Source organism: Biomphalaria glabrata, chromosome 7 (assembly GCF_947242115.1).
Source record: "Biomphalaria glabrata chromosome 7, xgBioGlab47.1, whole genome shotgun sequence".
Taxonomy (NCBI): Eukaryota; Metazoa; Mollusca; class Gastropoda; family Planorbidae; genus Biomphalaria; species Biomphalaria glabrata.
In genome coordinates, this window is record NC_074717.1 from 10946274 (window position 1) to 10970900 (window position 24627).

The window sequence follows — 24627 nt, forward strand, 5'->3', positions numbered from 1 at the left end:
TTAGAAAAAGTAATTTGAAAGTGGAAAAAATAACGAGATTTGAAAATCAGCTTCAATGGCCGAAACCGGAAGTGACGTATTGTAATGGACTGAGAAAATGTAAATAAAAATAGACATGGCTGGATACGTTATTGATAGCGATTCAGATGATAAACTTATCTAAATCTAGCTGTCCAACAATTTTAAATGATACTTATCATGGGATGCACCAAAATGCCCTGAAGAGAACTCTTCTACTTTTTCAAAATATATTATAGAGCAGACTATTGAATTAATAGGCCTATAATATAATTATAGATAGATTATAATAGGACTAGTCACTTAGTATAACTATAGTCTAAGTATAGTATACCTAGACCTAGTCCTAGATGATCTACTAGTACTTGATGATACTAGAGACTACTACTAGAGTAGACTAGATCTAGTGACAATCTACTATAAGTAGTATAAGACATAAGTAAAATCTAGTGACTAGTCCTATTATAATCTAATAGGTACTAGTATACTAAAAGTGTACTATTACTATTAGTGACTTTAGTCTATTATAATTTTTATTATAACAAAACTAAATGGTTAGATATATCTATATTATTTTCTGTCCTTCGATGTAAAGTTTTACCTCTAATTCTAGCTAGGCCTTCTAACACTTTTACTAGTCACTCACTAGATCTAGATTATAAATACTTGACTTGTATTATTGTACTAATTGTAGTAATACTACTAGTAAACTAGTTACTAGTAATAGACATAGTTTATAAACTAGTAGATTTAACTAATTTAAGTAGATCTAGCTAGACTAGAGTAATCTAGACTAGCCTCTATGTTAATTCTAAGCCCAGTCGCCAACATTTTTTAATGCTTGAATTTGTATATCTCTGTTCTGTAATAGTAAGTCCTAGTGAGTAGTGTCCTAGCAATAGCATAAAGATTATTCATAGATATAAATATAATATTATAATAGTCAAGGACTAAACCTAAAGCCTAAGCTAAATCTATATAGAATATATTTATACTCTTTACTAGCCCTTACTATACTTATTAATAAGGCTAAACTTTAGATCTAAAAAAATAATAAGTCATCATTTATATTGGTAATATAAAATACAGATTTTTACTAAACACATGTGACATTTCTTTAAGTCTTAAACTTAAACAGGGCCGGTCCTAACGATTGCGGGGGCCCTATGTGAAACTGATTGCGCGGGGCCTAGTCTGGGTGGGAATAAGGATAATAAGTGAAAATTAAGATTTCGTATTTTAAAAAAATTCGACTTTGAATTTTATTAAATCTTTACTAAGTATATTACGATCAAATTAACTTTACTTTACAAACTTTGCAACCTATGGCATATTAAAATGCCAGTCACTCTATTAAAGTAAATAAAGTATGGAAACTTCTGATTAAAGTGAAAATTTGCCTGATTATTACATTTTAGTACATGAAAGCTGACAATGTCTTATTTCGTTTATGTGCGTAGGATTAGCGTTTTCCGGAATGAATGACACCCACAATTTTGTCTATTTTTCAGGAGATTTTTATGAGATTTCCAGGTTTTATATATACCGATATATATATTTATTGCAATTTAACTATTACACCTAGAAATAGCACGAAGCCTATGAAAGTGCAGGGCCCACTGCGACCGCATAAGTTGCAGTGGCTTAAGACCGGCCCTGGTCTTATATATATTAGATTGCCTAGACCTAGAGTAGAGTAATTTATTATTATTAAGAACAATAAGAGTTAGATGTTGATGTTAGATCAGATAATCAGTATAACATATATAATATATATATATAACCACTAGTTCTATATATGTATACATAATTAAGTATAAATGTTAATAAATAAATTTTTTTAAATCTATTTTACAGAAAACATTTATGACATGTGGCATACAGACAAGTTTACTAGATGGATCTTTCATCATTTTGGAAATACAATATTCCCTGTGAAACAAATCACAGAAACATTCTACAATTTTATTTTATATAATAAATACCAATAAATGTAAATACAAAATCACATTTTAATAGAGTTCTTCATTATACACACAACATTATTTTATATATTTAGTATGTTCCTTTTCACTTGCTAGGTTTAGACAAAGTTTCGAATCAGGATTTAATATTATTAAGTCATAGCCCAAAACTCCAGCAGGATGTTAGTTAATGGCAGTGGTCAATGTTTGAACCTGAGACCACAGAGAAGACAGTTCGGAATGCAAACCACACAACTTTCTGCGTTTCGAAACCTTTTCAAATTTTGATCATTTTTATGTTAATGCAGATCTGAATGTCCATTGCAATGATGACTTGATCTGTAAAGGGGTTACATTTTTAAAAAATAAGTTGGATCTCATTCTTCGAATAATGCTATTTATTAGAAATTGCAACGTGGAATACATATTAGAGGCCAAAAGAAAATCCACTGATGAGGGAAGACGTAGACGTCGTAAAGAACATTTAAATTGACCACCAGCTGAATATGGTTATGTCTTCGCTGGACGCGGCAAAATATCTAGTTTGCAGCTGGGGCTGCGTAGCCATGGAAAATATATAAACACTAATGTCTCGCTGGCTCAATCTCAACAGATGACCAGGGGACGGTTAAGTTTTATTCTCGTTGGAACAGCAAAAAAAAAAGTAAATTATAAAAATACGTTTTAAAAATACTTAAAAAAAAAAAACTTTTTTAAAAAACAAATGTTATAATGAGTGAAAAAGCATCAATTTAATGTTTGTTTGATTCAATTTTCATGCTTAGTGCGCTTTTGTGGACTACTGGAGGGGGGATCTGTGAGTTTTCAGTGCTGCCTTTTCCAAAACAATTAAAAAAAAAAGTTGCTCTTTTAATGCAAACTAGAAGGTCAACTTGATAGCCACTTATGAAAGCGAAGGATTTGCAGTCTATTGTTAGTTTAAAATATTCTCTACAGAAGGCTTATCTCCCCTTGGCTTAGTAAGCCCTGCTGTCTCTACATAAAGCAAAATTATTTAACTACATGGGCGTAGCCAGGATTTTTTTTCGCGGGGGAGGGGGGGTTGGGGGATATTTTCCGCCCCCCCCCCCGAAAAAAATATATTTATATGTATGTATGTGTGTGTGTGTGTACATAATCTTTATTACATTCTGACCCTTCATTTTTTCGTAAGACGTTTATTGTGCCCTGGAATAGGTTTTTCCTGGAGTTAGTGGAAAAATTGTAGACTCCCCGCCATAGCTAGCAAGAGCGTCTGTGGGAGCGCTAGGAGCTCCCCCAGCGCGGGGCTGAGCCCCGCCGCCAACGCTATTTCTGGTATTGAAAGCCAACAAAATGCATATTCTGAGGTATCTACACTGCATTTTCCTGCTATTAAAAATTTCTATTTAAAAAACCTAATGTGCTATTTATACTGACTTAGACCCTCCCGCGCCGTTCGGCGCAATTGCCGTCAAGCTGCTTCCACAAAAATCTGTCACTAGTGATGTCTGAAGCTTCTTCCCACCTGCTCTGAGGATCTCCATGAATGTGTGGAGCCAAGTTGTACTAGGATGTTATCGCAACTCTTATTATGCGTAATTCATTTTGTCGGAGAACATGTCCCGCAAACCTCATGTGACACTCTGTCACAATCTTACTAAGGGGTCGCCTCCTAGTTCGGCATAGGATTTCCTAGATTCAGACCCGATCTCAACAACTGACTCCTAAAATCTGTCTTAGCCATCTTTGTTGAGCCACATTTAGTGTTTTTTCAATTTCGGCAGTTGACTATTCACTGCACTCTATTAATGGAGCCCCGCCACTGGTAGAAATGTGTAACCTCTCTTGAATACGCTCTTGGAATTTGGTGACTGTAGCTTGCTTTAGATTTTATAGCGAAAAGGGAAGTTTTATCGTCAAAATCATCTGTTGGGGGTTTTAAACTAAAAAATCTCTGGAGTTGTTTTTTTTTTTTGTTTTTAAATTCAAAATCCCATTTAGCTATGGTCATAGAATTTGGTAACTGTAGTTTGCTTTAGAATAATATTGAAGATAGAGGTTTTCCACCTCAAAACGCTCTGTAGGGGAATTTTAAACTTAAAAAGCCATCTGTAAGAGAGGGGTTTAAACTCAAAACGCCCAATTGATTTGGCTAGGCTCAAATAATATTAGTGTATAATTTGCTTTTTTTTATATTGAAGAGGTATTTTTTAGCATCAAACCCATCTGAAGGGGGGTTTAAACTCAAAACCCATTTTGGCTACGCTCATAGCATTTTGAGTGCGTAATTTGCTTTTTTTTTTTTACATTGAAGATGTATTTTTTAGCTTCAAACCCCGCTGGCGGGGGGTTTAAACTCAAAACCCCTTTGGCTACGTTCATAGATTTTAGAGTGTGTAATTTGCTTTTTTTATATTGAAGAGGTATTTTTTAGCTTCAAAATCCACTGGAGGGGAGTTTAAACTAAAAACACCTTTGACTACACTCATAGAATTTTGAGTGTATAATTTGCTTTGTTTTTAATATTAAAGAGGTATTTATTACCTTCAAACATCGCTGAAGGGGGGTTTAAATTCAAAACTGAGTCAAAGCCAATTTAGCTAAGCTCATTACATTTTGAGTGCGTAATTTTCTTTTTCTTTTTATTGAAGAGGTATTTTTAGCTTCAAACCTTTCTGAAAAAGGGGGGGGGGGTAAACTCAAAACCCATTTGGCTACGCTAATAGAATTTTGAGTGTGTAATTTGCTTTTTTTATATTGAAGAGGGGGTTTGTCGTAAATTTTGGTGGGAGTTTTAAAATCAAAATCTTCCTTGGAAATTGGGGATTGTCGTTTGCATTTTTTTTTGTTTTGTTTTATAGGAGAGGGAGATTTAAGTGCAAAAACCCTTGGTAGGGAGTTTTAAATTCAAAATACCCTTGGCTGTGCTGTGGCAAGTGATGGTTTAGTATTAAAATCTTACCTAAAATAAACAAAATGAAAGCAAAAAATCAGTCACCCTGCAGGTAGGGGGGGATTTCATTTCGGGGGAGGGGGTGACTAATTATTTAATTAACTGGTAATTTAAAAAAAAAATATTCATGTGTTTTCATCGACAGTGAATATTTGTGCAAAGTTCCAACTTGATCCGAAGATGGGAAGTGGGAGAAAAAATTGTACAAGATTCCACCCAGACATAGTGAAAAAAAGAGGGTAAGCTCCTGGAAATATATATAAATGTTATTACTACTTTACTTTTTACATTAGTACACAACTACTTTACTTTTTACATTAGCACATATTTTTAAACATTTAGGTTCTCAGGATGTTGCTTAACTAGACGCGAGGCAACTGGCGCATCCGGAAAGGATCTGCCAACAGAGTCCGTATACTGTTAAAGAGGTGAGAGACAATTAGGTAATATGGTTATACTTTGTAAAAATTATTGTTTTATAAATATCATGTTTTACTCTAAATTAATATTTAAAAAGAAAACCTTCACAAATGCACTCTTAATTGGTCGACAAAGAATACGCAGTCGAATGGAGGGAGCCTAGTCTCTCAGTCACTTGTGTTAAAAAGCAGATGATGGGATGAGATATGAAACTTTTTTCTCTTGTTAGATTGGCATGCAGAGTTAGCGCTGAGGCTCAAGGTTGTAGGTCTACTTCTACCTAGCGCCCATGTTCGGAGGGAACTAATTACAAGCAGTAACTCCACCCCTCTTCCCCCTCCCACTTTTTTTTCATTTTACCAATTTTTTTTTTATCCGGCTTCAATAACAAGTGTGTGACATTTATTACAGCGTGGCATTAATTGACCCAGCATGATGATTGATTAGGATGGGTGGTTGTCTGGGACGTATGACAATAACAATGTTTTCTTTATTAAAAAGTTTGTGGCTATGTTTGAATAAAGTGGAAGGTCACCGGAATGTTTGGTGCCCATATAACAGCCCACAGCCCTCAGTGAGGACATATAAGTTCGGTGCCCAAAAAGAAAAAAAATTCACTTCCACATCAGCAAATGAAACAATTTTATCGACTGAAAGTTTTTTTGTTGTTGTTTTCGACCCTTTGTATTTCTTACAATTCCTTAAAAAAAAAAAGTATTTTCGTAAGGTAATCCGAGTTCACACCGGGTTAAGAGACATATGCAGACGAAGAAATAGGCATAGAACATTCTATGTGTCGGAAATTACATTACCCATTTTTACAAATCTTATATCAGCTCACTCTGTCTGTCTGTATGGTAAAAAGTTTGTACACGTTATTTCTCCGATACCAATCTCGGATCAAGCTGAAATTTCGCACAATTATTTCTTCTACCTGACAACACAAGAATCAATAAAAATTAACTATTGGTAATTATTTTGTTTGGTATCTTGAACAAGGGAAAGAAATTTTGCTTGACTGAAGTGGTGGTATGGGGGCGCGGTGGTCGAACGGTTAAGCGCTTGGCTTCCGAACCTAAGGTCCTGGGTTCGAATCCTGGTAAAGACTGGGATTTTGAATTTCTGGATTTTTAGGGCGCCCCTGAGTCCACCCAACTCTAATGGGTACCTGACTTTAGTTGGGGAAAGTAAAGGCGGTTGTTCGTTGTGCCTGCTCGTTAACCGTTGGCCAAAAAAACAGATGACCTTAACATCATCTGCCCCATAGATCGCAAATTTTACTTTACTTAAGTGGTGGTATAAGCTGAGTTAGTCCCTTTTATAGGTCGCCGCTCTTATATTGATATACAATATAAAGCATACAATCTTCTTTAGTCATCAGTACCTCACTAGCAGAGTGGTTAGCACGTCGTCCCGAGGAAGCGTGAGCCACGAGTTTCAATTCAGGTCTTTCCCTTTAAAAAAAAAAAAAAACAATTACGATAAAATCCAACCAGATATCACCATCTCTTTCTTCCCCAAAATTCATTTTCCCAACTGGTCCAGAGAAGGGCTAGGATCACAACGTAGTGAGAAAGCTAAAAGCATGAAATAGCGCTAAACAAAAATAATTGGTAAAAATATTATTAATTGCTTAGATTTATTGTTATTGGTCTAGATCTATTACAGATTTAATGACACAGCTGACCCAAACTTATTGATATAATTACAGTTTGTATAATCTTTGATGTTTTTTTTTTAGTTTTTCCTTGTTTCCCATCTAAAAACGCAAAATACCTAGGTGTTATGATAAATGAAAAACTGTCATGGAATCCCCATATTGATGAAACTATCAAAAAATCAAACAAAGCATTAGGGTTTATTAAAAGAAATTTCTATAAATCAAGAACATAAAACTAAAATGTTATTTAATCTTGGTTAGGCCAATAATAGAATATGCATCCTCTGTTTGGGACCCTTCAACTCAAGAAAACATTAAGAAATTGGAACAGACACAAAATAGAGCAGTGAGATTCATAACAAACGAATATTCACATTTGACCAAAGTAACACATTTAGTAAAATCACTAAATTTAGAAAGCCTTCAGGACAGAAGACTCAAAAGTAAAGTAGCAAAATTATACATAAAACACTGAACCATAATCTTCAAATACAAAAGCAAAATTTAATAAAATACTCAGAAAGACACAAAGATAAAGGCACATTCCTTGTCCCATATGCTAGGACAAATTTGTACAAATGCTCCTTCTTCCCTAGTGCTATTAGAGCATGGAATGCGTTGCCTGAGCTAGCCAGGAAAACCAGTGACTTGGCAGAATTTAAGTCATTGGTTAATATGCATGACTGAATGCATGACGCGTAGGACGTAATCATCTTCTTTTTGAAGTAACGTCTGTATTATATAAGACAAGATAATCCTATAAACCTATGTGTTATGAAGTTTTTGTTTAAACATAGCCAATTATTAGGAAAAGAACGTCCAAAAATGAACAGAGAATAAGCTCAATAGGCCTAACAAACAAACAAAAAATTATACATAGTTACTGAGATGGCGTCCTAGCAAAAGAAGACACGCAAACTCACGCTGACCTACACATACCACATAAGAGCTAGAAAAGAAAGGGAAAACTACGAAGGAGTCCAATCTAATGCAATGTATCCGTAGGAGCAACAGCTTATGGGCCAAAGAACCGTGATCAACTTGATCCGGGAAGTGGAAGAAAAAACTTGTAAAAAGAATCCACACAGACAGAGTTCATTTACACTTTGTCAGGGAAATGCTTGTAACAATAGAAGGTTTTATAGTTATCTATTGTTAGTTTCAAACTTTTCTCTCTACAAAGTATAAAGGGGACTAATTCAATTTATGCCACCACATCAGTCAAGTACAATTTCTTTCCAAGTTCGACATACCTTCACCCATTAAACCACACCACTGTTACATAAGATCTGACCGAAGTGGTCGTCTCCTTTCCATTAGGACTAAAACAGAAAGATTTAAAAACTCCTTTATCCCACTTTAGGTCAGAGTGTTACAAGATCATCTGTCGTCATCGAGAAGTACATAAAAATCTAATTCATAAAGCGCTGGTTGTGAGTGTGTATGTGTTTCGTCACAGTTTCGTGTGTAAATGTTGTTGGTATCTGCATCTATATTGTTATTGTTACAGTAGTTACGCCGAGGTTGTCAATTGTAGTCAAACTGAATGATTGGATCAATAAAAATTATCTAATCTTATCTTTTACCAAATAAAATAATTAATTACTAATAGTTAATTAAGTAATTGGTTAATTATTTTTTATTTTATTTTTTGCGAAATATTAGCTTGATCCGAGATTGGGTGTGGAAGAAATATAACGTGTACAAACTTTTTACCAGGCAGACAGAGCGAGTTGATATACGCTTAGTAAAAAGTACAACTAGTTTTCTATAAATAGTTTTGAACCGTTTCAGAGTGCTGGTTCTTTTCTATTGAAATGAAATTGAAAACATTGAACACACACATACACAAACATGCGTTAAGGAGGATAAAGAGAGGGGGTTACGTAAGTTAGAAAGTAATGAAGCTTTGAAGGAGAGAGTTAAAGGGGGGGGGGGGGAATAAGGAAGAATAGGGAAAAGAAATAGACATGTAACCAAAAAAAAAAACGGTTTGGGGGAGGGGCAAAAGGGAACACTAGCCTGTTTTTGATCTCCTAGTTAAAGTCTGGAAATAAATTCAGTCTGACAGAGATCCGACACTGAAAGGTAAAGATAAGGTTGTCAGCTGTTGAGGGTATAAGGGAGGGCTGGGCCGAGGGCACATGCGTTAGACTTGGGAGGAAAGGGAGAGGGGGGGGGGAGAGCAGCAGACAGGAAACATGTTCAGGTGTTTCTCTAAAATCAAGGTCAAATAACTTTTATTTTGGTCGACGTTTTACTTTTAGATGTTATTATCATTTTTTATTTTTGGAAAACTGTTTTGGCTTCATTTAAATTGTAAGAGCGTGATATAACATCTTGTAAAAAATATTCATGTCTGGTTTTATGCACTATAAGGATAAGAATATATACGTACATAATACATATACACATACTATCATATATATAAATATATACAGGGCTTTTTTGTGACGGTACGCACCGGTAGGGCGTACCGGCACCTTTTTGAAAAAAATTATTACTTTTCTTGTATTTTAACGTATATTATTATTTTTTAGTAGTTAAATGTTAGGCAATCAACTACTGAGTACCGTTATTTATTTATTTATTTTTTTACAAAAAAAAACAACAACACTATATATATATAAATATGTTTGCTCCACAGAGAGAGGGACTGTAGATTTACAAAGTACAGTTCATTCAAGAGTTATATAAGTTATAGTTAAAATAGAAAGTTATAGAATAGATCGAATAAAGATTCAAAGAACAGTTAAATAGACAAATGTAAGCAACATACAGTCCTAGATATAATCTTTACACTAATATTTAATTATTTTATTTTACTCTAGCTTTCTTTTAATTTTTATTGTCTTATTTTATACACAAGGCTTATTTCCCCTTTTCTAAAAGATCTTATTATCCACACAAGGCTTATCTCCCTTAGCCTCCAGAGTTGTTGTTTCCTTTCTAACCCTAACCCTAACCTCATCGATACAATAATTGGTCAATTTTTCAATTGATTTTAAGGAGAAATAACGTGCACAAAATTTGTAACAGACAGAGAAAACTATTATAAGCTTTGTACAAAAATAATTGAGATGAGACTATGTACTGTCCGTGACTCTGTGTTAACTTCTGATCATATGCAATGATTATACAAGGTGATGCATTACAAAGAATTTCATGTAGACCCAAAAACAATTTAAGCAATATGACTTTTATCTATCCATAGTTGAAGATTATGCCAAAACATTATTGATGCCAAACTGCCATCTTGTCTTTTTATAATACCTCTATTCAATTCGTAACTTCGTGGAAACTTCAAAAACCAAAAACCTGGGTATGTGGATACGGATCTAAAAAAAACGGCTCTAACGATTTTCCTAGTGATGTATTTCGCTGAGAAAAGAATTACTTGCTCGTTGGTCACACTTTGAAAACTCGAGTTTGACCGTTATAATTCTTTAAAGAAAAAAAAAAAAAAGAAATAAACGCAGTTCTTGAGATCAGCAGATCAGCTTCTAGATCCACGTTCCATGAAGTTTTCACTTGAATAGAAGTATTTTTTTAAAAGTAGTTTTAGGTTTTTTTCATTAGTTGTAGACCTTATTCAACTCAAGTTATCTGATAAACAAAGGCTAGTAGAGAAAAAGCAACGAATGTAAAACATTGGTTGTGAATTGCGCAGTTACTCGTTTTCCACTTCGTAACATATCTCTCTGTATATAGGGCACACTAGATGGTTTATTTCTTGTTTTTATTTGTTATTACTTGGTCCAATACTTGGTCACAAAGCAGACATGGTTCCTTGTCCTAGCAACAAGTTGAGAACTTTTAAAGCACGCGACCTTTAACCTCTGAACTTTTCACAAATGACGAGTCATTTGTCAGTAGGATGACAGCAACAATCATATTTTATCAGTGTAGCTTTGACCATAAGGCTGATACCATTATATCTATTTTTATCTTTCTCTCTCTCTCTCCCCCCCCCCCCCATCTCTAAATTAGATTAGATTATAGAGCTTGATGAAACCAAAGAGAGAAAGTGAGAAACCATAATTCATTTATTTTAATGTTGCTTCATTTATAGCACCATACTAATCACTTCTAGTTCTAGGTAACATTAAATCTTGTTCGATGTAGCATTCACCGGACTAGCCAGTGTAGTCCTATGTACATTTATTGTTCTAGTTCTATATCGTATTCATTATTCTACCCGTAGCATTAATTACTATAGTCATGTGTAGCTTTTATTGTTCTAATCCGATGTAGCCTTCATTGTAATATCTTTGATTTTTTTTTTGCTTACAACTTATAGCTACAAACAACAAGATCAGTTAGCATGCAGTGGCATTGTGTGAATCAGTGCCCCCCCCCCCACCGCGAAAAAAATATTATATGTATTTTGTGTGTGTTTGTGTGCGTACAAAATCTTTATTACATTCTGACCCTTCATTCTTTCGGAAGACGTTTATTGTGCCCTAGAATAGGTTCTTCCATGAGTTAGTGGAAAAATTGTAGATTCCCCGCCATTACTAGCAAAGGGGTCTGGGGGAGCGTTAGGAGCTCCCCATCGCGGGGCGAAGCCCCGCCGCCAAGCACTATTTCTGGTATTGAAAGCCAACAAAATGCATATTCTGAGGTATCTACACTGCATTTTCCTGCTATTAAAAAGTTGTATTTCAAAAACCTAATGTGCTATTCTTACTGACTTAGACCCTCCCTCATCGTTCGGCGCATTTGCCATCAAGCTGTTTTCATAAAATTGTAGACTCCCCGCCATTACTATCAAGGGGGTGTGGGGGAGCGCTAGGAGCTCCCCATCGCGGGGCGAAGCCCCGCCGCCAAGCACTATTTCTGGTATTGAAAGCCAACAAAATGCATATTCTGAGGTATCTACACTGCATTTTCCTGCTATTAAAAAGTTGTATTTCAAAAACCTAATGTGCTATTCTTACTGACTTAGACCATCCCACGCCGTTTGGAGCATTTGACGTCAAGCTGTTTCCATAAAAATCTGTCACTGGTAACGTCTGAAGCCTCTTCCCACCTACCATGAGGACCTCCATGAATGAGTGGCGTCAAGTTGTACTAGGATATCATTGCAACTCTTCTTATGCGTAATTCATTTTGTCGGAGAACATGTCCCGCAAACCTCATGCGTCGTTTTCTCACTATCTTACTAAGGGGTCGACTCCCAGTTCGGCATAGGATTTCCTTGATTTAGACCCGATCTCTATAACTGACTCCTAAAATCTGTTTTAGCAATCTTTGTTGAGCTACATTTAGTGTTTTTCGATTTCGGTAGATGACTATTCACTGCAGTTTATTAATGGAGCCCTGCCACTGGTAAAAATGTGTAACCTCTCTTGAATACTCTCTTGGACTTAAGTGACTGTAGTTTGCTTTAGATTTTATATCGAAAAGAGTTTTAACGTCAAAATCTTCTGTTGGGGGTTTTCCACCTCCAAATTCTCTGTAGGGGGATCTTAAACTCAAAACCATCTGGAGGGGTTTTAAACTTTAAAAAAAAGCCATCTGTAGAAGAAGGGTTTAAACTCAAAACCCCCGATTGGCTTGGCTACGCTCAAATAATTTTAGTGTGTAATTTGCTTTTTTTTTATATTGAAGATGTATTTTTAGCACCAAACCCCTCTGAATGGGGTTTTAAACTCAAAACCCCTTTCGGCAACGCTCATAGCATTTTGAGTGCGTAATTTGCTTTTTTTCTTACACTGAAGATATATTTAAATTTATCCTCAAACCCCCCTGGCGGGGAGTTTAAACTCAAAACCCCTTTGACTACGCTCATAGATTTTAGAGTGAGTAATTTTCTTTTATTTATATTGAAGAGGTACTTTTTAGCTTCAAACTCCACTGGAGGGGAGTTTCAAAACCCCTTTGACTACACTCATAACATTTTTAGTGTATAATTTGCTGTATTTTTATTATTTAAGAGGTATTTTTTACCTTCAAAACTGAGTCAAAACAATTTAGCTACGCTCAAAACATTTTGAGTGCGTAATTAGCTTTTTTTTTTAATATTAAAGAGGGGGTTTATCGTAAATTTTAGACGGGGTTTTAAAATCAAAATCTTCCTTAACTGTGCTCTTGGAATTAGGGGATTTTCGTTTGCATTTTTTTGTTTTGTTTTAATTGTTTTATAGAAGAGGGGGAGTTAACTGCAAAAACCCCAGGTAGGTGGTTTAAAACTCAAAACCCCTGGTAGGGGGGTTTTAAACTCAAAACCCCTAGTAGGGTGTTTTTTTTAACTCGAACCCCTCTGGTAGGGGTTTAAGACTTGAACCCCCCTGGTAGGGGGTTTTAAACTCGACCCCCCCCCCCCCTGGTATGGGGTTTTAAACTCGAACCCCCCTGGTAGGGGGTTTTAAACTCAAAACCCCTTTGGTTGTGCTGGGGCAAGTGATGGTTTAGTATTAAAATCTCACCTAAAATAAACAAAACCAAAGCAAAAAATCAGTCACTGAATTCCGACTCCCCCCTTCGGGGGGGGGGGATTTCATTTCGGGGGGGGGGGGGAGGGGTTTGAACCCCAACCCCCCCCTGGCTACGCCCATACGTGACGGTGACATGTATTCATTGTACTGTATGTGAGAGGAGGACACACATTATAAAGAAAAGTTAAAGTTAAAAAAAAACAACATTGTTTAAAGAGTGTCATTAAGCCACTATGCTTTTCTTTAATGATAAAAATTAAACATGCAATGATGAAAATAATCTTTTTTTTTTTAAACCAATTACCAGCAATAATCATTTTTGTTTTCCTCCCCATACCCCGCAAACCCACCCCATTGGAGCCTTATAGTTCTATCTCTCGCCTGAGAAAAACTAGTGAAGACCCTTTCAAACCATGAAAATAGTTTTAGCTACAAATGTGAGTGAGAAAGAGAGAGGATGTGGGTGAGGCGGGGAAGGAGAGAATACAAAGAGAGAGAGACACGTGACATTTAGCTGCAAGCGGGGCGATGAATGTAATGGGGTGGATTATCTATGTAACAAGGAAGCCGGACTACGACTTATGTCCCCCGAGGTGTCAGCTTTTTCTTCCCACTTTCTTCCGAGAGACAAGGGGAGGGTAGCCAGAAGATGAGATCGAAATGCTTGGTCACTTGAGAAAGAAGAAGAAAGCCAGAAGGGATCAGAGACGCAAGGCTGCTAAAACTGTCAGAGTTCAAGGGAGAGCACTAGACAGAATTTGGTGAGATATTGATGAAAATTAAAATCTATGTGAGTTAATTCTTAACAAAAGAAAACTGTAACATGGAATAGATGTGTTGCTGTTAACACAATGTGAATTATTATTTTCAATATTTGTGTGCATTTTCAGATTTGCGTTTATCCGTCTGTTTTTCCTTTCTTTGATTCTGCTGCATCTCATGTTAATTCATCTTCGTTGCCTTACTTTATCTCCTTATCTCATTTCTCTTATCCTCTTTACTCTTCTTTTAATACAGTTGTTTGTCACTCTTTCTTCTCATCTCTCTTCTCTCTCTCTCCAACAGATACACAGATCCATACACTGACTCTGAAGTCCACAGTTTGCACTGCAAGAGTTGTTTAACATTCTCTTGCCATGTCAATTAACCTTTACGTCTGTGGCGTGGGATAATTTAATTGTCTGGTGTTTTTTTTTTTGGCTGCCATCCCTCCACTGTGTGTATGTTCATGTGTGAATGTTTTAATATAAGAGCTAGGTATAGACATTATCAAACATAAAGCATTCAGCTTCTAATTTGTTTTCTTTCATATGTAAGTGAAGCATTCGGCGTCTGTCTTTGGATATAAATGTGAATGCGAGTGAAGTAAAGACATTCACTATAATTCATAATGTCTTTGTGGTTTGTATATACAGTTGACGGTTACGGGCAGTGGCGTAGCTAGGGTGGGGGGAGGGTGGAATTTGAATGTTTGAAATTGTTTTTTTTTTTTTACATTACCTATTACGCAAAATGCAGGTGCCCCCAAAGAGGTCAAGCCCCAGGCTCCCAAATGATGGCAAATTCCTAGCTACTCCACTGGTTACGGGACTGGACAAGGGGAGAAGGTTGTCGGATTACCGAAAATGTTGGATTACCAAAGGTTTGCTGTATTTATGATGTAATATGATCATCCATAACACTTTCAAGATGTCAAGTAAATAAGAGACGAAAAAGCAAAAAAATGATCTGAAAAAAAAACCCCAAAACATTTGATTTCCGCTTTCACATATTGTACTAGATTACAATCTACATTCATTAGCTGACTTTAGGCTCGTGTATTGAAAAATATGTGACATTCTTTTATTTCTTTCTGCGAACATCATCTGTCACGTGACTTCTTGAACATTGAAACGTTCGTGTGCAGTTGATGATAACATCGACACCGCGTCGGATTACTGAGTGTGTCGGATTAAAACAAGTGTCGGATTATCAAGAGTCTTCTTTATCATTGTTGTTATGTCTTTTCAGTATTACTAGCATTACGCCTTTCCTCTTGGACTTTCTTTACTTTCTCCAGTAGTCTTTAATTTAGTTTGTCTCTATCTCTTGAAACGTATCAACAGTACAGTCGCTGAGGGAGGGGCTGTCGCACCAGGTGACACCAGCACAATGACCTACCGACTTCACATTCTCATTAAAGGTCAGTGCTGGGTCGACTTAAAGAAGACCTTTGAACTGAAAAAAAATCCAAACCACCACCGGATTTGAGCTTTAGACTCTAGGTATGACAGAGACTTTGTCTCTTAACTCAACTTGGGCTAGTAATACAACTCGATTCAAATCAAGCAAACAAATTAGCACGTTCGATGAGGTAAGGCTTGACAGATGACAACGACAAACAAATAGCAACAAAATGATGCAAATTACAGCAGACCTATATAAGAAGTTACATTAAAATATAAAACTACGATAGTAAAAAATGACTTAGTTCATGAAACACAAAATCAGCTCTTGTCTCTGGTGAGGGTGAATCATAATACGTCAGGGTATGCCTGCTCACGGAAAAGGTCATCCAGCGTTGTCTGCACTGAGTCTCAGAGATCATCTTTCATCTCACTAATATTTCTCATATGGTACACCTCCAGCCCCTCCATTCAAACTCATTTACTCACCCGACCCTCCCCCCCCCCTTACACACACACCATTTACATAGGCACACATGCATATAAAAACACACATAAAAATATTGTTAAGACTTAAAGTGTCAGCTAAACTTATCAATGTCCTCAAATTACCGGTAGGATCACTCAATTCACCATTAATGCATTGTCATAAAGCCCCTGTTGGATCCGAAAAAAAAAAATCAAGGCCTCAGGCCTAATATGGTACATGCGACAAATAAATGATGTATGTGCCATATCATACTGTCTCCCTGTGAAAGTCCCCGGCATGTATAAAAATAAATTAACATCTCAAATAAAGTGTCTATTAACACCTCATTCTGAAATAACATTGTGCTAGTGACTTAAGGGTCCTGTGTTGCACAACAATAAAATTTAACACAGTTTTCTTTTATTTTCATAATGTAACCGAGTATGTACCCCTACTGTTCATTCCAGTCGTTCATACGGCATCCTGACATGACTAGTGGCTCAAAAGTCTGAATAACTAAAAAGGTAGATAACACAGTGCATATTCTGTACACAAATGTTCTACTCCACTCTGAGTAGTCTCTGTTTAATTTAGGAAGGAAAGGAGAGTCAATTTATGCCACCAAATTAAAACCAGTAATAGATTCTAGATTTGAGTATCCTTTAGGCTGGTTAGGAATTTACACAAATATATAACAGTATATATTTCATTTATTGTCGTTATCTCGAGAGAAAAGATACTTTGTTAAAAAAATATATTTCGAAATATGTTTATTTTACTTTAGGTAGTGATTATTTTTGTTATATATATAATAATTTTCTTAAGTGTCACATTGTTATCAACTGTCCCTCAAGGTAACAGACAACTGACTGGTGAAGAACTCTGTAGGGAGAGATAAAAAGGCAAGCCAAATGCCAGGCAGTGAGGTTTGATTCCAGCTTCATCACGCTCGCCGGTAAGCGAAAAACAGGGTCTACCGTTAAGTTATATAAACGTCAACCTCCACTGGATGAATGTCTTCCTCTTAACCACCACCGTTACTCCGTGACTCAGTAGTTCTCAATCGATACTTCTCAATACCGATGTGGAATAAAGAGATGTTATTCGGTAGCAAGTCCCTTCGTTCCGTGCATAAACTACATCGTTTCTCCTGCTCGGGATAAATTAAACACCTTTCACGTGACAACAGACAGGAGAGGTCAGGTCAGTCCTGTCATTGTACACAAAGTTACATTGTTGACCTCGGCCCGAACTCGGACATCACGTAGAATTTATCTGCGATCTCAATGTGTGTTTGCGTGTGGGAGCGCTCGTGCGTATTGCCCCGCTCTAGCACGCCCCAAAGCCTCCAACAATGTCAACGATCCTGAGGCCCGGTAAGCTCCCAACGAGTTTTCCCCAGGAATAATTAGCTTTCCCACAATACCTAATCGTGTCAATCAATTCGTGTAGCCAATCAAACGAGGTGCTAATGTAGGTCGTGCCCTCTCGCAAACATGAAGAGAAAAAAAAATGGGTCCACTTTCTGATCCATACCTCTTACTTATCTAAATATACCTTCAGACATAATAAAATGAACTAATATAGGCCTATTATTTAATGCAGGAGTTTCCAAAACGTAAAAATTTTATGTGGTTGTATTGTGATGTACTTCCTGTGGTTGCATTGTGATGTACTGCCTTTCTGTGGTTGTATTGTGATGTACTTCCTGTGGTTGTATCGTGATGTACTGCCTTTCTGTGGTTGTATTGTGATGTACTTCATGTGGTTGTATCGTGATGTACTGCCTTTTTGTGCTTGTATTGTGATGTACTTCCTGTGGTTGTATTGTGATGTACTTCCTGTGGTTGTATTGTGATGTACTGCCTTTCTGTGCTTGTATTGTGATGTACTTCCTGTGGTTGTATTGTGATGTACTGCCTTTTTGTGCTTGTATTGTGATGTACTTCCTGTGGTTGTATTGTGATGTACTTCCTGTGGTTGTATTGTGATGTACTTCCTGTGGTTGTATTGTGATGTACTTCCTGTGGTTGTATTGTGATGTGATGCCTTTTGTGGTTGTTTTGAGATGTATTGCCTTTGTATGGTTGCATTCAAATGGATCACCATTCATCACCTCCTATTTTTATTAATACTTTTACTCAGACGATTTGATAATCTCTTGAACCAAAATGCTTACAATTCTTAGCAGATGTGAAAGATTTGTTTTCTTTTACATTTGTATAGTAAAGGGCAGATAACACCTTATTTTGAACACATAAAAAAACAGTGCTAGAGTGACAAGGGGCTTAAACTGGACCAATTACTTAAGTTTGGATTAGATCATATTTTCTCCCCCCCCCCTCCCCTTTTCACTCTCTCTCTCTCTCTCTCTCTCTCTCTCTGCATCTCTACCTCTTTCATATGATCATAGCATAAAAGTTGTAAATTAAAAGAGCTCAAAAGAACTGCTTCTAGCGAACGCACGCATGACGTCACATCATTAGGTGCCACTCTTTCTATTAGATATCGACTACTAGCCTCCCCCGTTCTCGCTCCAAATCCTTGGGCGAGTCCTCCTTTCTTCCCAACACCCCATTATTTGCACTTAATCACATTTGTCTGGTCGCCCTGTTCAATTATACATGCGCAAGCAAATGCATAAACACACACATTTGAATGTTGCGTAGTTTGTGAACATGGGGGAGGGGGGAGTAGTTGTTAAGCCATCCCTGTTTACAGTGAATGTAGAAAATAGTAAGGCTGTCTCGCGTTTTAGCACTAACGAATCATCTTCCTCGGATCTAATAAGAACTTTTTTTTTTTCAGTAGAAGATTACATTGCCAAAAAACACATTAGACAAAATCGTAAGTTCCATGTTTTCACAACAATTCAGGTTAACATCGTCAAGAAATTGTTCAAACTTTAGTAAATATCTTTCGATCAAAAATGACTTAAATTTATTTCATTTGTCCATTAAACACACACACACATATAGGCCTATATATAAATTAGATAGATAGATAGATAGATAGATAGATAGATAGATAGATAGATAGATAGATAGATAGATAGAAAGATAGATAGATAGATAGATTTTTTAAAAACATTTTTTGCCATGTTGGAAGGATTTATTGAGTGAGGGCCAATGTTCCAATGAACAATCAAAGTGTACTGTAGAAAGTTTTTCTTGTTGTTGTTCTTTTGTTTGGGTGGGAGGGGGGAAGGTGAAATAAATTCGACTTATGTTTTTATTCGTGTGTGTGTATTATGAAATACTTTGTAATTTTATTATCGATAACGTTCTGAAAACGTGCGGCTTGGCCTGCTGCTGGTTGCAAATAATACTCGATAATCCTGGGCTCATACGCTGCCAGCCCCCCCCCCCCCTTCCTTGTCGACCTGCGGGAGGTTTGGGCTAGGAAGTAGATTGTAGATTATCTTCAACTCTGAAGGAATATCCGATTGTAGATTATCTTCAACTCTGAAGGAATGTCCGAAAAACATTTTTTTTAAAAAATACAACACAATGACGCTAGATAGATACATCTTTTTCCAGACTATCTAGGCCACTGGCGGATCCAGGGGGGGGGGGCGGTAGGGGCCCCCCCACTCGGCCGACCCCCGAAGGGGGGGGGGACGAATTTTAGTATAGAATTCACACAATTTGTATACACATTTATTACTTATGTTAATAATATATACTAATTATTTATATTTCAACGTATTTTTTTATTATTTCGCCCCCTCCTCTAGTATGTTGACCGATTTGGTGGGGTCGGGAGGGGGCAATGGAATCAATCCCGCCTCCCCCCCCTACACTTTCGAGTGGGGGGGCGGTCCAATTTATTTGTAGAAATCACAGCTTGCTAACAGAATCAATTAAATATCTATATGATTAAAACTTGTTATTGATAGTTTAACCAATCTTTATATTATGTCGTTCCCTGTTTACCGTTTGGGGGTGGGGGGGGGGGGGCGAATACCTCTACTGCCCTTCCCACCTAAACCATTTGAGTGGGGGGGGGGCGGTCCTACTTTTATGGAGAAATCATAGTTTGTGAACAAAATTAGTTGAATTAATCTATAAATTTTATATTATGTCGCTCCCTTTCTGGTATCTTGGTCGATTCGGTGGGGTTGGGGGGAGGGCGATTGCATGTACTGCCCTTCCCACTCTAGCCCTCTGAGTGGTGGGGGGGGGGGCGGTCCTATTTTTATGGAGAATCATAGTTTGTGAACAAAATTAGTTGAATATCTATATAATATAAACTACGTATTGATATGTGAACCCATTGTATATTATGTCGTACCATACTCTAATCTCAAATTTTATCATTACTAAATTTAAATGAAAAAGGGTTGCACCAGGTGGGAAGGGCGATGTATGCAATTGCATTTCCCCCATCGGACAAACCAATACTTTTTCTTTTAGTATTATAGTTTAGAAATTTCAAAATGTAAAAAAATCTGCCACTAATATAATTTATATATACTATAAATTAAATTCTTATATCGAGTCGCCCTACTTTTTTTTTTTTATTCTTTAATGCCAAATGCAATCTTTAGCAGAAATTATTAAAGGAGCGAGGATTCATCGTTTTCATTCTACCGCCCTTCCCATTTCCAGAGTTTATGTAATTTCACATGAATTTATCATAATTATTTTTAAGAAAGACTTTACATTGGAAAAGTTAGAATTCAAACGAATTTTTTCAGTATAAGAATCATGATTGAGATGAGTTCTAAACCGAGAAAAATACATTTATAGTCGCCTTTTCCCAACCTTTACTCAATCGGATATTTTTCTAGTTAAATAAATTTGGGACTAAAACTCACAACTTATACTACAATGTTATTGAATATTATTTATCGAATAATTTTTTTTCGGCGGCGATCCTCAAAGCCAAAATCTAAATATGTGGGGTATCTTATCTTTTCAAGGAATAAATCGGTTTTATTTGCAATGTATTAAGGGCCTATAAATTCATATTAGAATATCTTTCAAGTACAATATATTTCAAAAGGTCCTTTTTTTAATAGTATGAATAATGAGCTTTAGGTCAGGAGAATGCGTTTCTGCAGTGAAAATGCCAGAAAACGCTTTTGGCGTCGGGGCTTCACCCCGAACTTCATTGATGAATAATGAGCTGTAGATGTCAGGAAAATGCGTTTCTGCAGTGAAGAATGCAAGAAAACGCTTTTGTCCTTTCGGGCTTCGCCCCGAACTCCATTGATGAATAATGAGCTGTAGATGTCAAGAAAATGCGTTTCTGCAGTGAAGAATGCAAGAAAACGCTTTTGTCGTCGGGGCTTCGCCCCGAACTCCATTGATGAATAGTAAGCGTAAATGTCAGGAGAATGCGTTTCTGCAGTAAAGAATACAAGAAAATGCTTTTAGCGTCGGGGCTTCGCCCCGAACTTCATTGATTGATGAATAATAAGGTGTAGATGTCAGGAGAATGCGTTTCTGTAGTGAAGAATAGAAGAAAATGCTTTTGTCGTCGGGGCTTCGCCCCGAACTTCATTAATGAATGATGAGCTGTAGATGTCAGGAGAATGCGTTTCTGCACTGAAGAATGCAAGAAAACGCTTTTGGCGTCGGGGCTTCGCCCCGAACTCCATTGATGAATAGTAAGCTTTAGATGTTAGGAGAATGCGTTTCTGCAGTGAAGAATGCAAGAAAACGCTTTTGTGTGTGTGTGTGTGTGTGTGTGTGTGTTCTGTACGCACGTTTATGCATAGGGTTAGGGTTTACTGGGCGTTAGGGTTAGGGTTTGGAAAAAAATCGCCCCCCCACTCCAAAGTTCTGGATCCGCTAGTGATCTAGGCTAGACACGTTTGTAGATAAAAGTTTCTCAAAAATGATACGCATATTGCAAACAAAAGAGAGGCAAACAAAGAGACAGATAAAGAGAAAACAGCTCAGTTTGATTAAGTGTACTTCAACCAGTTGTGACGGCTTTACATATATTTCAACGCACCTTAAGTGTTTGGACATCCTGCACTTCTTACCCTAACATTAACTAACTACCATGAACACACTTCTAAAGAGTCCATTAATTCACTTCATAAATACAAGTATTTATCATCACTTTATAAGATATTTCCTTCGAAACTGGATAGTTGGAGTCGACATCACACCATAAAGTTAACAGTAGTTAATAGTTGAAGCTTTAACTTACCCTCAGCTTATCAGTGTCACTTGGCCTAAATTCTTAAACTCATATAGAACTTAGTCATTGTGAGTAGTGTCCTAATTACATTATTACATAACTTAAGGCATAAGAGAAGGTGTCAAAGATAAAAGAAAAAATCAAAACTGATACAACGTCTAACCGTTGGCCATAGAAACAGATGACCTTAACATCATTAGCCCCATAGCAAGGTCTGAAAGGGGAAACTTAACTATCAGCATCATACATATATATCCGTAGTTATAATATCGTATATTATATTATGGACAAGACGCCAATTTTCTTCATGGAAAAATTAATGGAGTAAATTGAGCAAGATGTAAATGTTTCTTAAACTATGTATTTATTGTTATGGTAGTACTTTTAAACTATTCGTTAAGCTTCTTCGACAAGACACTTACACGAATAACTCTCTGTTTCTATCATAATTAACAAATTAAACAGCTAACGCTTAAGTTGGAGGGCTGTCTGGTCGTTTGGTATGCGCTCTGGACTATCGTCTTGATGCTCCCGGATTCAACCCTTGCCCGCCTCTAGGACGTAATAATATTCAATTCTGAAGTAAACTTCAAAACGTGCAACAAACAAAAACAAAGACTTATGTATGTGCATAATTAATTAAGTAGATCTAGGCCTGGTTTAAAAGGTAATATTATTGTGAACAAGTTTTACTAATTGTGCGATGTCGAGCCATCACCTGCTGGTATGGTAATACTTCACTGGCACAAAGACTTAGACTAAATAGACTAATTTAAAAAAAGCATCGTATATCACTCGAACACAGCTACCATCTCTTGAAGAGCTTTTTCATGAAAGATGCCTTTCCAAAACACTCACGATTCCTAAAGACTACCTGCACCCATTAAACCACTGTTACATAAGATCTGAACGAAGTGGTCGTCTCCTTTTCATTAGGACTAAAACAGAAAGATTTAAAAACTCCTTTATCCCACTTTCGGTCAGAGTGTTACAATATCAGCTGTCGTCATCGAAAAATACATATAAGTCTAATTCATAAAGTGCAGGTTGTGAATGTGTATGTGTTTCGTGTGTGAATGTTGATCGAATTTTTCATCTATATTGTTATTGTATAACTAGTTACGCTGATGTTGTCAATTGTAGTCAAACTGAATTTCCATTTGATTGGATCAATAAAAATTATCTTATCTTATCGTATCGTAGTTGGGAAAGGTGGTTGTTGTCCTACAGTCCTAGACCCATGACACCCTCATTAACCATCAGTTATAAAAACACGAAAAAGGGAAACTATTTAGAACTCTAGCTCGATTTCTAATTTATGTTTTATCTTAATGCTACAAATATTAAAACATTACATTACCCGTAGCAAGTCATCAGTGAGACTGTTGAAAACATTGAACACACGCCAAAACTAACAGTGTTCGGATGAAAATCACTTATGTATTGACACAATGATTCTTTGCTTCATCACATTGATATGATAGGCCTACCGGGATTTCCCATTACACTTAACGAATTTCCGTTTAGTTTTCCGCATTAGACAGATCATCCACATTCTCATGGTTTCAATACAGAAAGTAATGTTGTCCTATAAGGGTTGAATGAATCACCGATAGAGTTATAACTGTTTAAATCACCACTTATGCTCAACCAGAGAGTAGTGGATCCTTAGTAGCTTGTGGGGTTTAAAGTGGAGGCCTATCTGATTTTATGCGTCACAGTTCGAGTGATCGTGTGTGAGGCAGAAAGAACAAGCTGTTTGGTAATTGAGAGGCTGCAAGAGATTTTTTTAAATGCTATGATAAGAAAAGTAAGCGCTTTTTCAGGAAAACCGGTCTTCCCTCCCTTGTTTTTCGCTCCTTAATAGTTTCAATCGCCTGATTCATCCAATAAAACTTGTAGACTACTTTTAGAGTTTCGGACTTAAGTTGTTTGTGCAACTAGTTGCTACGAAGCGTTTATGTTCTCCTTCAGTTGAAATAGAGCCAAAAGCAAATCTATTTAGTTTGAAAACAATTTGTTTTATGTATGTTTCAACGTTTTCATGTTAGATCTCAGGCTTTTATAAATGTCCTATTTATAATTTCATGCTTAAAATTCTTCATTTGGATTTCAATTTGTACAGTTTTGTATTACCTTGAGCAACTATTTCGGACTCAAGTTCTAGTAAAATATTACAACGATATTAAGATAGGGTTCATGTTTATTACAACTTGCCTGCCTTATAACTCAACAATCCTGGTGGTATGTTTTTCAGTCTGTCGTCAGATGGTCCCGAGTTAGAACCCTGCCCGATATCAATTTTTTTCCTCCTGTATAACTGGGGTTAGGACGTTATTGTCTTCATTTTGAAGGAATGTCCGAAAAGTTTAAAAGAAAACAAAGTCTCTTTCAGTTTTT

General features: G+C 36.5%; 1 protein-coding gene across 1 annotated transcript in view; it reads right to left on the minus strand.

Moving 5' to 3' along the window:
• LOC106056888 (neural-cadherin-like) overlaps window positions 1-23746 on the minus strand; it is an 81333-nt gene extending 57587 nt beyond the window's left edge. The window contains exon 1 of the mRNA XM_056035463.1: window positions 23588-23746. The gene's annotated coding sequence lies outside the window, so the exon portion shown is untranslated. The remainder of the gene's footprint in view (window positions 1-23587) is intronic.
• Window positions 23747-24627: the final 881 nt, after the last annotated feature.